Here is a 19,281-nt window from a genome sequence, read left to right on the forward strand (position 1 = left end):
GAGTCGGAGTATGCAGGGCCAATGATTCGTTCCCAGACTAGGATAATATAACACCAAGACAGTGTTCTCTTAAGGAGGGAGCAATGTCATAGAGGAAGCTGAGTAGCACCGTGGTGTAGTGGTTATGATACTAAGCTGTTGCATGGAGGGTTGTGAGTTTGAAACTCACCTAGACAGTACAATTTTAACTTCTATATTCGGTTCGAGTACATTCTAGAAGTATCCACAAATGTCAAGAATCATTGTACTGGAATGTTCTGTAGCTGTATATATACTGTATGTTTTCTGGCCGGAGGCAGTTTGCTCCACGCTCTTGTATGTGCAAGTGCTGAATAAACCTTCGTTAAGTGAAGTTAGTATCCATCATTCAGCTAATTACACCTTCTTCTATGTGACAATATCATTGTTGAAAGCCTGTATTTTTCACAAAAAATAAAGAGGTCAGAAAGGTAAATTAGTGCTTCTCTCTCTTGACACAATGATATTGTAATGAACCATGTTCGTGCTTTATACTTTTTTAAGCGTGTGGCGGCATGCAATCGGTCGAGTGAACTATCTTAGGACTGCCATCATGGAGGTTTGCGACAGATAGTGCACATACCTTCAGTCCTTTGTGAATTTTTAAATTGGAGTGACTGTGTGTTTATGTATAATGATATCAAGCTGATCATTAAAGTGCTTATCTCTACACGTGGAATCTTAGTGTATTCATTTAAGCCATCATACCTACTTCCACAAGCATAACACAAAAGCTCAAATTATCTGTTGTACTTTGATGGCTACAACATATTCTCAGAGAGAAATAAAGAAAGCTTAAATCTTAAAATATGCTATAAAATGCATTACATTATTACACATCATACTGATCTTCACTTAAAAACCTCCAGGACTTAAAATTACAGTTAACAGCAGACTGATTATTCTGCTGAAGACATTAAGGACTTCTGTAATTCAGCTGTGTGTAATCCCACAAAGGTTTGAATAACATTCAACATTAATATTTCCATACCAGTGGCTTAAGCAATACAACAGACTTCAATTACTTCAGTGCTAGCTACATGTCTTTTTCCTACTGTGATATGTGGAATATCGGGTGGGAGTGATTTAAAGTGGATGACGCCATAACCTTAGCTGTGGGAAGACAAATGTTCCACTGCGATTACCAGAAGAATGAAATAAGTGTATTTAACACACAATGGAAGTCACTTATAAAATTCTCAGTCAATCAGTTAATGAAAATTGTTCATTGGTATGCAATCCCTACCACAATGGATTAAAGGGAAGGATAGGGTGAGTCATATAATATGTGACACCTCTTTTACCTCATGAATGGTTCTAGATATTGAAATGAGGGTTTGTGCATTTGACAGTATGCTGAAGGGCACATAATTTTTTGTACAGATAATGCTTTGAACTCTGGTATCAAGATATTTAAACAAGTTTTTTTTTTCTTTTTTTCATAATTGCATTCTGTACTTCTTGGGAAGGTAATCACAGTAATACAGCCATTTTTAAAACTGACATTCAAACCTTTCACAAAATAATCCAACAAATGTTCCAAATTGGACAGCAATGTGGCGAAAGTCAGCTAATGTGATGTAATCATCACCAAGCAGAGCTCTCATGCCAGGCTCTGTCATTATATGCAGCAAGACAGACGTTCACTACTACAATAAAATCTAATTTCCTATGTGATATAGATATAGGATCAGCTACAGTTTTTGTATATGGAACCAACACATGTGTTGTTAGTATCTGGCACATCAGATGGAGCTTCAAATGTGTGTACATTTCCAGGTTTTTGGAGAAGCAACTACAGTTTTGTCAGGCAGATTTCCATTTAAACCCTCCCTGTTACTGCTTTCTTGTCAAAGCCATAACAGAAACTTCAGTCATTCATACTTCATAATGATAAACATCCCCATTCATGGAAAAAGAAACTACTGTATTAATTTTATTAACTTTATTAGACCAAAAATAATAATTATAATGATAAAAATAATAAGAAGAATGATAATACCTGATCTGTCTTTGACTGGAGATGCCTGAATGCTTCTTACACATAAATCATCTGCTGTCAAACAAATGTGACTATAGATACTAATCAAAATTGTACTTAGACAGAATACACTTTAAATAAACTAAACATTTTATTCAGAATGACTGACGATATGTCACACACAAAATAAATACTTTACTTAACAAAATGTAGTTTTACACTTTACTTAAGTATGTGCTCAAATTGTTTATCATCAACTGCAAGAGACACTAGCAACTGTCATTCAGGAGACAGATGAGAAAATGAAAGTACATTGGATGTTATGCCTTTGCATGTTGTGGCAATTCGAAGGCACATATCATCTGGCATAGATAGGGCTTCACGGCAGACTACATCCCTGCTTCCCATAGAAGGAAATCAGCAGGAATCAAATCAGAGGATCTGACCAGCCACTGCACTAGTACTCTGTCCTATCCAATGGTGAATAAACTTTTTATTCAGTATATTCCTTGCAACACAGGAAGAGTGAACTGGGCAGCTGTCATGTTGGAACCACATACACCTGCCACTTATCCAGTGGTACCTTTCCTAGAACAGATAGAACGTTCATAAGAAAGGTGCATATGCATACATATTCTCATTTAACACCCCTGTGATGAAGCAAGGTCCCACAACTGAATTTTCTATGATACTGCACCATATGTTGTGTTCCATGGTCATTGGTGTTGTAACTGACACAACCAGTGTGGATTTTCAGCTGGCCAGAAGTGCATTTTACATAAATTTACATTACTGTTACTCATAAACATTTTCTCATCATTAAAGAGTACAAAGTGGCAAACATAGAGTCATTTCCCAGGCACTGCAAAGCAAACCAACAAAATTCTATACAGCATTCAAATCATGAACTCTGAGTGCCTGATGTAATGAAAGTTAGTAAGGGTGGAATTTATGTCAGTGCAAGATGTGAATGACACTTATCTGGCTGATCCCATATTCCTTGGCAACACCTCTCTTGCCATGTGGATTGATAAGAATCTTAGCCAGAACATCTTCTTTGTGTGCTCTGTGAGTTGTAGCCTTCATTCTCATCCCCTGTTTGACTTGGAAGCTGCCTGTCCACACTCATGACATAATTCATGTAATGGCTAGTGTGACAGACAGAGACAATCAGGATAGACATCCCTATACCGCTGTTGCATTTTGATAGCATTTCTTTGACATTTACCATATAAAAAAAGCATGTCTAACTTCTCCTCATTTGTGTACATGTCTGCATGCAAGAATGTTGAAGAAGAAATGACCTGCTGATAGACAACACAGTTCCTGTTAATCCTGCAGTGCAAACAAGTAAACAATCAAAAGGCTTGTAACCTGACATGAGCATGCTTACAATGCAACAGCCAGTTCCAGCTGACTTGCCTTTCAATTTTAGAATATTTCTCAGATTTTTTGTGAACAGTTTCAACCACAAAATTAATAAGCATTATATCATTACAGTCATTTTTTCAAGCACTTTCAGATGCTGTTAAAAAAGCACATCATTCTATTTAAAAAATCACACTTGCTTCAATATTTTGATCAATATTTGGGTGTAACTCCAGTTAAGCCTACAGATCAAAACACTATCAAATGCTGAATAGTATTTTTTTATTACTCTTGTTCACAATTGAAAACTAACTTGACAACTGATATACTGTTCTGTCAGGAACATTAAAACTAAGAATAAATGAGTACAAACAACTCACAACCCAGCCGTTTGCAAAAGAATAAATTAAAATTTCATTTGCTGTCCTTAAATGGCATCTCACACACAGACCATCCCCCCCCCCCTACCCCTACCCCCCCCCCCCCTCCCTATGCAGTTGAATAAAGCTCCAGGAATGCATGGGAACTTCTGCCCGATCTTGTACGTGTCACTGGACCCTTTGTCTTTGTTTCTGGTCCTATGGTCCTGGTTGATTTGTTGGAGGTGGCTGGTCTGCCAGTTGTTCTGTCTCAAGGTCGGGAGGGGACACAGTTGTCTGTGCAGTAGCCCTCTCCTCCTGCTATTGCTTAGGCACGTCCATAGAGAGCACATATGCTCTCTTAACCCATTCCCATGACACTGTCAGAGAATGGTTGTTGTACTCTATTTGAATCATATATTCGCTGCATCTTAACACCTGGACTGGACCCGAATATGGAGGTTGCAGCAGCATATATACAGCATTGATTCACAACATCGCATATGAGCATGTCACAATGCCCCTGTGTACAAACACTTTTGAATTCCATGATGTAATACCAGGGCTGGGAGTAGTTTGACTCTTTACAGTTTTGCTTGCTGTAACATGTATGGCAGCTCTGGTTCCATAGATGCCTTCTTTTCTGAAAAGAACTCTTGACACAACTTTTCTCTGTAAATCACTTTGGTGTCCAATACCCCTATGCCTGGTTTAACTGCTGTGTGTAGTCCCAACAAAACTAGTGGTAGTACTGATCATGTCACGTAAGTGCAGCCTTCAGAGGTCTACACCATTTCTCCACCATTACATTACTTGAGGGGTGCTAGAATCCACATAATCTAGACAGCTCCAGAAACAACATTGATTCAAATTATCACCCCTGGTCTGTTGTGTCACCTGCAATACAACCAAATCATGAAATCCATGAATTCATAAATGCCCTTGCCATCATTTCTGCCGATATGCCTCCTACCAGAATTGCTTCTGCCCAATGTGTATACCTGTCCACAGCCATAAACAAATGCTGGTATCCTTCCAATGGTGGAAGTCAGGCACTAATGACTGTAGTGGTTTTGCGCCCTAAAACCATAACAACAAAATTTAAAAAAAATGGTGGAAGTGGGCCCACTCAGTCCAAGCGCAGTGTGAGAATTGATTTGTTTTTTCGGAAAGTCTCCCACATGTCTGTGAACTAAGGTCTTTGAATTAATGTCTTCTAAAGTCTTCCACTCTTTGCTGGAGTGCCACACCAATAGCCAACTGGCTGGCATCTACAACAATTGCTTCTGGTGCATTATGAAATGGGTGAGACAACAGTATCACTTTTTATGAAATTGTTCCTACCTTTTGAAAAGCATGCTACATGATTGGCATCCATGGCAGGGGTAGCTTGCCTGTTGCACTGCTCCCTGCTAGTGTGTCCATCAGTGATGCCTGGGTCTCTGTTCCCCAGGATCAACACAATTGTTGATAATCTTTCAGTCCCAGAAAATTCCATAGCACCTCCACTTTTTCCCTGAGAGCACAGATACCCTTGTGCCCAATACACTTCACTTATTTCTGGTGAAGAACACACTTTTCCTCACTTACTACTAGGCCAAATTTTCTTATTCTGGTGAGTATTGCTTCAAGTTGTTTTTCATGTGACTTGATTGTCTTTGAGAATATCAATAATCATCAAGATATAAAAAACCAGAAATCCAGACCCCCCAGCACCTCATCTACAAATGTCTGCCAAGTCTGAGCCACATTCTTCAATCCAAATGGCATACAGATATCTTCAAATAGTCTGAAAAGCGTTATCATGGCCATCTTAGGAATGTCTTCTTCAGTTACCAGAATCTGGTTGTATGCTTTTTTATTAGTCAGCTGTACTGAAGACCCCAGCTAAAATATTTGTAAAATCTTGCAAGTTCAGCACAGGATAGAAGCCAGGTAATGTCCATGCATTAAGTGTCTGGTAATTCCAATAGGGTCTCCATGTGCCTTTCTCTTTCTGGGAAAGTACAATGGGAATGCCCAAGGGCTATTTGACTTTCATGCAATTTCTGCCTGCATCATGCTGTCAAACTCTGCTTTAGCCTCAGCGAACCAATTGAGCATTAATTGTCTGGGTCATTGAGAGACTGTTTGGCCCATGGTGATCTTGGTATGATGCACAGTGGTATGTACTACCTACTGTCTGTTACTCGGAATCTCCTGCTTCATCTCTTGTATGACCACTCTCCAGGAAATGTGATTGCATTGCTGGCACATCTGCCTATCGTGTCCATCACAGTTTCACTTCTCCACCAAACTTGCACTGAGGTCAGCTGTTGTGGTGGTGGATGAAATTTGCCCCAAGGATTGGTTCATGCACATCAGGCAGCATGAATCTCAGTTTTAAAACTCTTGCTGAACCTGACATCCAGTTGCCCCTTGTTCTCGTACATCCTGATGGGTGATTTGTTAGAGTGGTTAACTGGAGTGATGCGCCAACTGCCTCTTCATGTTTCTGCTCCACTGGCAGTGTACTAAAGTCTGATGAGCCAGCATTGATCAGGTCACACTGATTTGTCCTCCTGTCTGCCATATACAAGCAATGTGAGGATGTAAGTGGGCAAGCTTTCATAGACATCAGCCTGGGCACAGAAGAGTTCATTTGAATGACTGGGCCAGTTATTAGTGCTGCACCCCGGCTGCCTTCAATCGCTCCAGCATCTCTGCCCATTACCAAAATGCCTGTCTCTCTGTAACCACTCTAGCATTCTTGTGTAGCTGTGCAGCCTGCTGTGCCTACTGCAGGTCACTGTAGCTGTTCAGGAGGGAGTAGAGCAATGTGTGTCTCGTGGCTCACACACTGAACCTTTTGTGGTATCAGCAAATTCTACCTTCTATCCCTTCAGTATGTTACCTCCAATGTACTGACATATGTCCTTCTACTTGACCACTTTGCACATTGTCTGGATTGTTCAACTGTAATGCCAATAATTGCTTCCAACTGTGCATTCAAACCACAGAGCTGCTTGTTGATGGACTTCTTCGACTCCTGTTGAACAGTTGCAGTCTCAGCTGTGTTGCAGTCATTGGCTTCATGTCTTCCAAAGGCTTCCGTCACTGACATGATTGAATTGTAGGATCTGCTGCATCCATTGTTCTAATGACTCTCCCATGTGTTGAATCACCATATCTCGCAAGTGCTAATAATGCTCATGTGCAAGAAGCTTCGAAATGATGTCAGCAACTGTCTTCACCACTAGTTGATCTAACTATTAACTGTCACCAAAACGTTTTATAATCATTCTTGACTTCATTTTGTGTAAACACTAATTCTAACAAGCCACATCAGAGCTCTGGCTTCTCCAGTGGAAACTTCAATATGTTTTTTCATTGTTTGCTTGTGAGCGTCGTTAGATGTCGCTGAGCCCAAATCTGCCATATGTACTGTTTCTCTACACACTTTGCCATTGTTACATGGCATGTCCCATGCTTTCTGTTCCTTACTGTGCCTTTGTAGCTCTTCCTATAAGCATGAAAACTATTTCTCTATTTGATCTTGTATCTCTTCAGAATGCAAAGTCACCACCCCTTGCACTGTACTTGTATTTGTTGCTTCTTCTTTTGTTTCTGGGGTCACAATTTTGTAGGTGTAACTCATAATTCAGCTTATAGATCAAAACATTATTGAATACTGAATAGGGACTATGTTTACTACTCTTGTACATAAGTGAAAACTAGCTTGACAACTGATAAATTGCTCTGTCAGTAACATCAAAACTAAGAATAAATGAGTACAAACAACTCAGCCATTTGGCCAAACAATAATAAAGATTCCATTTGCTGTCCTTAACTAGCATCTCCCACAATTTATTGTATAACAAAAGTATGTGCTGCTCAGAGTACTATCATTTGCCAAAAACCTCATTTCATTATCTGGAACCATTCACATGATGATCACAATTGTAAAGTTACAGCAATTCAGATAAACACAAGAGGATACCAAGACTCATTACTGCTACATACCATCTATAAATAGAACAGAAAGCGCGGAAAAGATTATATCTCTGGCAACAGACTGTACAGTACAAACGTAGTTGTAGCTTCATTGTAAGAAACTGTTTGTTCTATGAAATAAATTGTGATTTAGTAAGCATTAATAGACTATAAGATTATGAATACATCTTAAAATTCTGTGTGAGTGTTTCTTTGTTGTAATAACTGAACTGTATGACTGCATATCAATGTTTCATATGCTGGAGTAATCTTGCCTGAACTACAATGCCACAACTTGATTACACACCACAGTTTCACATGCATTTCAGCAATCTTTTATTCAGACCTTTATTGATTGGTCTATCTGATCTACTGCATTTTGTTCACTTGCAAATACATCAGCTATAAGTTCACAATTCAATTATTAGGTGCATACCTGAATTATGGTGGAATCATAAGTTATGCTTCATGATGATGCAATAGCACTAATTTGTTATTCTAAATAATTTTCTTGCAGAAATGTATGATATTAAAAACTGGAATTCATGTGCAATAAATAATAACCATATAAATATGCAGGGTAAATTTCAATGCAAAGAACCAGTGAAGTTACAAAAATAAGAAATATAATGGCATTGGTTACCTTTGTTGCGGCCACATGTAGTAAGCGTTGCTTCACGCAGTGGAGAATGGCAAAACACAGGCAGCCGGCGACCGAGGCGTTGCGAAGTAAGCGCGGCACAGATAGCTTTGCTGACAGAAGCAGTCTACCAACCGGCTGACGCAAGGACGCATGCAGACCGAGCGCCGAGCGAAGCCTAGAGAGTGCTGAGTAAGGGAAGTGAGGCCAGCACGCTAAGTTACGCTGCAATATACTGCAGGAGTAATAACAAAAGCTACCACCAAGGGTAAAAAACGTCCTCCTGCCGGATATAAATAGTGGAGTGCAGGCAGCAACAGACAGAAGCCATTAGGAAGCAGTTCGGATCTGAGGATGGACATGGTCCGTGTCCGAATGTTCAATCTTCGTAGGTGACGATTCTGGAAGTCTGTTCCAGCTCGCAGGAGTCTTCCGTTTGCCACCAGATGTCAACTTCAGCTCTGGGGGTCGGCTTGAGTTTGGTCGGCACCATGGCTGACTAACTACAGCGAGAACTTCCAGCAGGACTGGTCACAGTGCAGTCTTCGTCACAGGAGCCGCCGGGGGCTGACGCCCGGACTTCACGGCAACCTGGCCTCACGGTGTGTGGTCTGTCCATGACGGGACCTCCCGGACATCATGACTGATGGCTTCCCAGCTGCCGGTGCAGTAGGCGTCTGCAGCTGACCTCATGGCAACACGGCTCTGTGGGCGTACCCATACTGGGGGTGCCAAGCAGCAACGAGTTCATCTCAACCACAGGGCATCCTGGCTTCAGCGGAGCACTGGTGGCCTGAGTGCGATCAGCGGCGCGCATTGAGCGCATTGTTGGAGAATCTACACAGCAGCAGCCAGGCAGAGGGATCTGCAGGGCTGGGCAGCAACGACGAGGGAGAAATTGTAAAGAAGATTCAATAAATAATTGTAAAACTCCACGTCGTCTCAGTCTTTGGCACAGCCACTGTGTCTGCTGCTAAACAAGTGGCCATCTGTTGTAACACCTTTTACAACGTTAAGAGATGTGCAAGAAACAATCTTTGCTTCATGGTTAACTGAACCGAAAATTTAAATATTTTTTCAGTCTAACTTGTGGAAGTAAAGGGACACAAATTTTCTCAAAAAGGCTGCAGTGCAATTATTGAATGATGCTACTGCTCTCAAGAAGGAAATACAATAACAATTTAACAATAAAACATTGCAAAAAATTATTTTCAAAAACATCTAACTATTACAAGAAGCAATAAATATCTTGACTTTAGTTCATTACATATAAAATTTGAGGCAGCTATTGTAGTTCTAGCCAATGAATGTTATTTTTTCCACTAGTAAGAGATTCCAGAGATTTGCAATACATAGGAAAGAGAAAAAGAACACTAGCAGAACAAAAATGATCTGAATGCATTTAAAAGGATAAAGCTGGTAATTGGCCTACACCTTCATACAATAAGTCTTTGGTGCAAGGTAAACCAAGAAGAAATAAAAAAACAAATGTAATATCATAATTCAACAATTAAATTGTCTGATAAAATGAAACCAACAAAGACTGTAAGAGATAAACACTTAGAGTCTTGATCAACAAGAATGAATCACACATAGGAAGTAAGAAGTAGGAGAAAGATTTTATGTCCAATAAACAATGAGGTCATTAGAAATAGAGCAAAAGTGTAGACTATGTAAGAATAGAGGACGAAATCAGCCTAGTTCCAACATTTACATTACTTGATTTAGGAAAACTATGAAAAATCTAAATCAGGATGACTGGACACAAATTTGAACCTGACTGTGAGACAAGTACATTAACCACTATATCAACTCACTTGGTATCAAATTGTACCATTGAGCACACACAGGGATCAGAGATAGTACTGCAGAGAACACAAGAGAGGGAAAAATATTTATTGAAGGCACAACTTTCAATGTGCACAGCTAAGTTATGTATACTCTATGATCTACATTAGACAGTGAAGAAACTGTTGCCAACATTGCCTGCATGACAGAACAGGACATTTTGTTGAGGAAGATCTCATAAAATTATCCCCTCATAAACTCAAAATTTTAGGACTGATTTGCAGCAGCTCATCAAGCAACTTGCTCATTACCATCCTTTTCAGCTCCACACACGTTCCACAGCAAAAGCCTGCATTGTTTGTCTGACATAGTATGTTGTTTTGGACATACCTCCTGCATTGTCATACTCAGCCAAACCCCACTAATATAGACAAGACTTTCATGTCTTAGAATGTAACACAAATATGTGTGTCTTCTCTTTTTACTCAACTTTCACTGTCATGGAACTTCTTCAATTCTCTGGAAAAATATCTGTACATGGGATTTTCAGTATCCTTCTGAAATGTCAGATTTCAAACACTTCAACACATTTTCTTTCTTCTGCTCCCATCTATGTCTTGTTGCTCCAGACTTAGGACTCGTTATTTCTCAGTGCATAATAAGTATAATGTGATATGCCCTTTCCTTCCCTAGGCTGTTTCCTTAGCCTAACAGACAAAACATTAGAAAAAGTAAGAAGCACAATGGTAGGAAGAGAAAGAATAAAGACAAGGTATGCAGACGATCATTGTTAGCTGGATCAGAGAAAGGACTTCAGTTTGTGGTGAAGAGAGTCATAAAAGTAAGAAAAGTCTGTGGAAAGATTATAAATGTAGGATAGGCAAAAGTGATGAGAATCACCAAACATAGAGGTTACATCAAATTTTCATAGGTATGAAAGACTTTAGCAAAAGTAAAATGTTTTTGGTAGAGGGCACATGAAATAACTTGTCCAGTAGCTGTGCAACAGTGTTGTAGAGAACAATGGTAGTGGTGCTAGCACCATTGTGACCAACCATCATGAGGTAGAGGAGAATCAGTTAAAATGCAGAAGTTTAGGCACAAAATATATCTTGCGTAACTTGTAACTTACAGCTAGAAAGTCTGTAAACAACATAATAACAGGTTATGTCAGTACAACCAATATTTGACAAATATAAACATTCAGTAGACTAATGAAAATGAAGTAGTAGTGTAAACAAAAGATTGAGCAAAGCAAAACAAGATCTATCATATGCTGCCAGAAGGAGACCTCATAAAACAAAAAAAAACAAAAAATGGGTAAAAAACATAGTGAAGCAGATAACATCTCTTACTGCAATACTCATCATCATCATTATCATCATCTTGGACAGTTTCCAGCCTCGGGCTGGGTCTGTATAGAACATAGGCCTCTCCATTGTCTTCTGTCTTGCCACCATCTCTCTGTCTTCACCTTGGTCCAGTCTTCTCCTTTCTTCTGGATGCATTCATCTACTCCTTTCAGTCATTTGTCTCTCGGTCTTCCTCTTGGTCTCTTCCAGTTTCATCTCGTGTATGCTCCTGGGTATCATCTTCCCCTCCATTTTCTTAACGTGTCCATACCATCGCAGCCTAGATTTCTCTGTATCCTCCTGTAATGGTTTCACTTTCATTAACTCTCTAATCTTCTCATTTCTTAACCTGTCTATCTTTGTCACTCCAAAACTGTTTCTCAGGAATTTCATCTCACTACCTTGTACTTTGCTTTTCTCTCTTCCTTTCATAACCCTGGTATCTCATGCACATGTCAGAATCGGGACATAGTATGACTGGTATATAGACTTTTTACTGGTTTGGGGTACATCCTTGCTCCATATCAGGCTTCTGACACACTTCCAAAATGCTTCTGCTTTTCTCCTCCGCTCATTTATTTCTCTGTCAATTTTTCCACCATCCTGTATCAGGCATCCCAGGTACTTGAAACTCTCCACTCCCCACTCTCCTTAATCGTTCCCCACCAATTGTCATTCCAGTTTCCAGAATGAGATTTTCACTCTGCAGCAGAGTGTGCGCTGATATGAAACTTCCTGGCAGATTAAAACTGTGTGCCCGACCGAGACTCGAACTCGGGACCTTTGCCTTTCGTGGGCAAGTGCTCTACCATCTGAGCTACCGAAGCACGACTCACGCCCGATCCTCACAGCTTTACTTCTGTCAGTATCTCATCTCCTACCTTCAAAACTTTACAGAAGCTCTCCTGCGAACCTTGCAGAACTAGCACTCCTGAAAGAAAGGATACTGCGGAGACATGGCTTAGCCACAGCCTGGGGGATGTTTCCAGAATGAGATTCTCACTCTGCAGCGGAGTGTGCGCTGATATGAAACTTCCTGGCAGATTAAGGTTTGGAAGGTAGGAGACAAGATACTGGCAGAAGTAAAGCTGTGAGGACCAGGCGTGAGTCGTGCTTCGGTAGCTCAGATGGTAGAGCACTTGCCCACGAAAGGCAAAGGTCCCGAGTTCGAGTCTCGGTCGGGCACACAGTTTTAATCTGCCAGGAAGTTTCGTTATTCCAGTTGTTTGTCTCTCCTTCTTTCTTGTTGTAATAATCATCTCACTCTTACTTATACCAAATTTCATTCCTTATTCTTGTACTGTTTGTTCCCATATGTCCAACTGCTCTTGTACTTCCTCCTCATTATTCCCCCAAATCATCAGATCATCTGCAAACATCATAGTTTTTATCTTCCTTTCACCAATTACTTGTGCTACTGTACTCATTATATCATCCATCACTACAATGAAGAGTAATGGTGAAAGTGCCCTTCCCTGCCTCAAGGCATTCATCTGTTCAATCCAAGCTGATCCCTCTCCTCCCACTTTCACTTACTGCAATACTAAAAGTATAAAATAAAGAACATGTGACACAAGGAGATGATGTCAGCACCCTGATAAACTGTTTGTCAATATCACTTTAAAATAAAATTTTCTTCTCTTTCTTCTGTGTCTTTCTGAAGCAGTGAAACTTTGAGAAGTATGTGTAACTACGTTTTCTTCCTCCTTTATTATCCTCATTTAGTGATTAGAATAGCTACTGGTTCCTGCAACTTTCTCAAGCACAATTTTCAGTGAGCTTTTGCTTTGTTTGCCTCAGCTGATAAAAATTTAATGTCATTGCATATACACTAGAGTGTTGCTAATCCTACCATTCCTTGCACATATGGGTGCTGTATTAGTGGAAATGTTGAATTATTGAGAGTGTGTGAAATTTATTTTAAAAACATTGGGGACATATTTTATTAAATTCATAGATATAGTTTTAAAAATATGGGGCTATAATTTATTAAATCCAAAGATACATTATTTTCAGAGAAAACTTTGTTGTCCAGTATGTAAATAATTATACAGTAGTATTACTCACTTTGAAATATGTCAAAATTTTTAATTGTCGCAGTGACAATATGCGTTGGCAGCATGCTTTATCATGCAACTGCTTTACAAGCATTACATTGGTTTCTGCAGGTATCTTGTTGCATAATGCACTAAAGAAATACATCTGCAGGTTCAGCACCATGACTGAGAGACATTTTCTTGCTCTCTCCTTCTATGTCCTCTTCGTCACCAGTTTCATCAATATTTTCCTGCATGCTGTTGATTATTTTTTCATTTGTTAAGGCTTGGGTCGTCTCACAGTTCTCCTCATTGTTACTTTACTCGCATCTTCATCATCCTCCTCCTGATGCTTGTGGAACATGTCAGCGAACAAAGTATCAGCAGTTGATGAGTCTGAAGTGAGTGGCTCATCGCTGTCACTCAGTACTGGATCCAACTCTGCATCAATGGATGGCCACACTTTTCTCCAGCTCTTTATTATGGTAATGCTCTTAGGCTGCTTGTAAAACACCACATAATTTGATTGCTTTCCACACCTTCAGCACAGTCTCGACAGAGTCATCTTCACATTTGTCCAGCAAGGAGACAAGAAGCACAGGGTGATTCGAAGAAACTAAAAAGCAAATTCTGAAAACTAAATAATTTCATGAAAAGAATTTTTTTTTAAATATTTATTAATATCATTTACTAGTAAATATAATGCTATTTTAGAATAGATACAGAATGATTTATATTTTGAAGATGACATCCTACAGGTGAGCTACTTTTCTACTCAAACATTCCTGCAGTCTCTTTGTTACATTGATCAAGGTTAGACATAACACCTCAACTGGAATTTTGGGAATTGCTTCTCAGATCTTGGCTTTCAATTCTTTTGTTGTTGCAGGTTGAGCAAGGAGCACTTTGCTTTTTATGTTACCCCACAAAAATAAATCACAAGCTGATAGATCAGGTGTTCTGGTAGGCCATTGCAGGTCACCATTTCCCAAAAATGCAGGTTTCCCAAACAACTGGCATACAGTAGCCATTGATATTCGTGCTGTCTGTGACTTTGATCCATCTTGTTGAAATCAGGCTGTCAGTAATGTGTAGAAATCTCTGTAGTTGTTGCATAACAAAGTTTCAAGCATGGTAATGTAACAATTCAATGTGACTGTAATTACACGGCCATTCTTGTCCTCCAAAAAAAAAAAAATATATATATATATATATATATATATATATATATATATATATATATATATATATATATATAAAGGTCCTGTCACACATTATGATAGCATAGCACACCACATAATAACTTTTTTGCTGTGCAATTGACACTCCCTAGGATTGTCTTGTGCCCAATATCTACAATTTTGTTTTCTAACAAATCACTGAGGTGGGAATAGGCTTCAGCTGACATCCATAGTTTATTAACAGACCTTTCATCTTCCTTTATCTATCGAAGCATTAACTCACAGAACTGTTGGCGAATAACATGATCATTAGGTTTAAGCTCCTGGACAATCTGCAGGTTTTTATGGATGGCATTGGAAGTCCTGTACTAAATTTCTTTGAACACCTGAACTGTGCAATTACGAGGGCGGTTCAGAAAGTAACCTCCGATTGGTCACAGTGCGGGTTGTGGGGGGAGTAGCGACGCCATCTGTGCGTTCACGCACTCAACAGGTCAGTCGGCATCAAGCCGTGGTCGAGTGAACGTCGTACCTGCGCTAGTTTAGTTTTTGTGGCAGTTTGAAATGTGTGCTGCAATAGAAAACCCCGCCAAATGTGAAGTGCGTGCTGTCATAAGGTTTTTTACAGCCAAAGGATATTCTGCAGCAGCTATTCATCGTGAGCTTTGTGCCGTGTACGGACCAAGAGTTATGAGTAAAGGAGTTGTCCGTGAATGGGTACGTTTATTTAAAAGTGGACGAGAAAACGTTCATGATGAAGAGAGGAGTGGTAGACCATCATTGGTGACTGACGAACTCGTTCAGACAGTTGATGCAAAAGTTCGTGAAAATCGACGTTTCTCAATGTCGGAGTTGTCTACTGGTTTTCCACAGATTTCTAAGACTCTCTTGTACGAGATAGTGACAGCAAGATTGGGTTACCGTAAGTTCTGTGCACGATGGGTGCCCAAAATTCTTACCGACCACCACAAAACTCAAAGAATGGCCTCTTCATTAGACTTTCTGTCACGTTATGAGGACGAAGGAGAACCATTGTTAAACAGAATCGTGACCGGTGACGAAACCTGGATTAAGTACGTGAACCCTGAGACAAAAGAACAATCAAAGATGTGGGCACATTCAAATTCGCCTACCAAACCAAGAAAAGCCTCGCAAGATTTTTCTGCCAGAAAACTGATGGCAACGGTGTTTTGGGATGCCAAAGGGGTGTTGTTGGTTGAATTCACGGAACGTGGTACGACCATTAATCAATACGTGTACTGTGAAACAATAAAAAAGTTACGACGGGCTATACAGAACAAACGCCGTGGTATGCTGACTTCCGGTATCGTTTTTTTGCACGATAACGCCCGTCCTCACTCTGCTCGCAGAACAACGGCCCTTCTTGAGTCCTTCAAGTGGGACGTTATCAACCATCCACCTTACAGCCCAGACCTGGCGCCAAGTGATTATCACCTCTTCATGCATTTGAAGAAATGGCTCGGGTCACAGCGGTTTGATGACGACGAAGAGCTCAAAGATGCGGTCACAGGCTGGCTCCAGGTACAAGCGGGTGATTTTTATGCAGAAGGAATTTCAAAGCTTGTGAAGAGATACGATAAGTGCCTCAATCGCTATGGAGACTATGTAGAAAAATAGTGCAAAGATGTAGTTGTAAGATGTATATATTTAAATATTTTTATTTAACTTGGTGTATTTTTTTAAATCAACCGGAGGTTACTTTCTGAACGGCCCTCGTATAAAGATGCTGAGTGATGACAGATGACTCACATGAACTTCTAATGACAGCATCTAGAATAGCTTGGATATTTTCTGGTGTGTGAATGGTGCGCACATGGCCTGGAGGTTCTTTTTCATTGCTGAACCAGTTTCCTCAAAATTACATATCCATGTTTTAATAGCATGTACTGATGGAACACAATCATGGTGTCCTAAATTAAAATGACAGCAGAGTATGTGGAGACCCCCTCAACACTGTCACTGTTCTTGTAGAATCCTTTGATCACAAATGCGTGCACCACTCCAATCACCCATGATAATTAAATGACAAGGTGGTGATGACTGGCTGGCGTACATTGTTCAGTGCTACCTATCACCCACAGCTGCCAACATAAGTTTCAAAATTTCTTGTTTCTTTGAATCACTCTCTATATGTCGATGCCAACGGCCTTGCCACGGTGGTAACACCGGTTTCCGTCAGATCACCAAAGTTAAGCGTTGTTGGGCTCGGCTTGCACTTGGATGGGTGACCATCCGGTCTGCCGAGCACTGTTGGCAAGCGGGATGCACTCAGCCCTTGTAAGGCAAACTGAGGAGCTACTTGATTGAGAAGTAGCGGCTCTGGTCTCGGAAACTGACATACGGCTGGGAGAGCGGTGTGCTGACCACATGCTCCTCCGTATCTGCATCCAGTGATGCCTGTGGGCTGAGGATGACACGGTGGCCAGTCGGTACCGTTGGGCCTTCATGGCCTGCTCGGGAGGAGTTTAGTTTTGAGTTTAGTTTTAATTTTAGTTCTACATGTCGATAACGATGTTTAATTGGTTCCAAAATTCCTGTCACATTGGATGCAAGAAAAAGTGTTTGTATATCATCAGACTTTAGAATCACATCAGAACGATGACTGGGAGCAGTTTCAATAATAAGGATAGATTTCGGTGGAAGCTTTTGCTTCTTCAGCTATTTTCAGTGCTGGTACAAACGTTTCATGGAACCACCAAGAGAATATTTCTCTATCCATCAACACCTTCTTCATTGGTGGTATATTTATGTCACCGAGTCATAAACAACGTGAATGTTGGAATTTTCCTATCACCATGGGCAGTAGCTTATTTCATCATTTGTGTTACAATGTGCTGTAAGTGTAACACACTGTTTCTGTTGCTTATACCAACGAGCTACCTTCTTGTTCTTGTCACCTAATGACTTTGAAGGAAACATCTTGTAAAAGAGTCTGGTTTCAGTAGCATTGTAAAAGGCACCATCATTTAAATCTTCTTCCTCTATCCCTCTATATCTTGTTTGAAAACTCGTCTGTATCTTTTTCATTAGCTGAGTGACTTTCCCCAGTGACAGTCAGCTGCTGAACACCATGTCATTTTTTCCAGTTTGGTAGCCTACCCTTGCTTCCTGCGAACAAGTTACTACCACCAAGTTGTCTGTTAAATGCAGCTGCTTTTTCCTTCATTATCAGGCCACTGATTGGAATTCCTTTACTGCGTTGTTGTATGTACCATCTATAAAGAGCTAGGTTCAGTTCTTCGTTCTCACTCTTCTTCCATAACAATTCATTTTTCAAACACATTATTCATTTGGGTTGTGACTGTTGAATAATATCATCTTTCTTTTTAATGTCATAAATAGTTGCTCACCCATCACTGTAGTCAGTAGCAGTGGCTTTCTATGAATAACCTCAATTCAACTTATCTAAAATTTGAGTTCCTGCTTGATGTCTAGCAACTTGGGCCAGAGTTGCTGGAGTTGGCAGTCATGTGTGCATGAGGTGTGCTTGCTTGTGTGTGTGTGAATGGTGTGTCTCTTTTATTGATGAAGGCTGTGGCCGAAAGCTTTATGTAAGTGTCTTTTAATTGTGCCTGCCTGTAAATTGACATTTCTTCTTTTCTGTAAGAAGCAATCTGTCTTTTCCTACACTGTTGATATTCCTACGTGGAGTTTCCATTGTTCAGCTTTTTATGGTATGTTTTTATTTAAAAGTTTTTACTTATTAGAGGTAATCATTATCATATGTTGACTTTGTATTGCATCCGTCCATATGAGCAGAATTTTATCAATTGTTATTTTACTGCATATTGTATAGTCCCTGTGTGACAGAGTGGTTCTAAGCATTGTATGATATAACTACCACTGCCCAGTTTGTGCATTTATTTTTGTCACTGAGCTGTGCCCAACTACATTTTTTGTTTTTTTACTATAAGCCTGTAACCTCAACATATTGTCTTTTGATAGCTCTGAGGATGGCAATACATATTGCCAAAATTAGTAATCCAATAAATTTTTTAACATATCAGTCTTGACAAATAAACTGGTTTTCAAAAGAAGACTACAATATATAAAAATATGGTGCCAATTAGGCCACAGTGCCGGCAGGCATCATGTGAACTGTTCACCCCTGTAGCACCATTCGCCGGCGCTGTGGCCTAGTTTATGCAATATTTTTAGTTGTGTTTGATGATGCCTAGCTGATTTTTTTGTCTCTCTTGACAATCCGCTCTTAGCTTTATTATACCAGGATAGGTTTTAAACAGCCCCAAACAAGGTCACCACTGACCAAAATCAACAGTCTGAGGACAAACTTTTTTGGGATTATGGACTGGAATAAAAAAAAAAAAATATTTTATTCAGCTCCCTAAGCACACAAAATGTTGCAGATTTTCCAGATTTTGCTCACTTAGTGACACAGTTGGTGTCACATTGTATTCACTCACTACAAGAATCTTCCTTTTTTATTTGGTCATTTTTGTATTTTAATGGGCACAAGGAGTGTTTCACATGGCATCGAGCATGGACTGTAGCCTGTTTTCAGTTGCGACAGCCATATCAAAGTAAATAAAACACTTCAACAGTGT

Source organism: Schistocerca nitens, chromosome 6, assembly GCF_023898315.1.
Source record: "Schistocerca nitens isolate TAMUIC-IGC-003100 chromosome 6, iqSchNite1.1, whole genome shotgun sequence".
NCBI lineage: Eukaryota > Metazoa > Arthropoda > Insecta > Orthoptera > Acrididae > Schistocerca > Schistocerca nitens.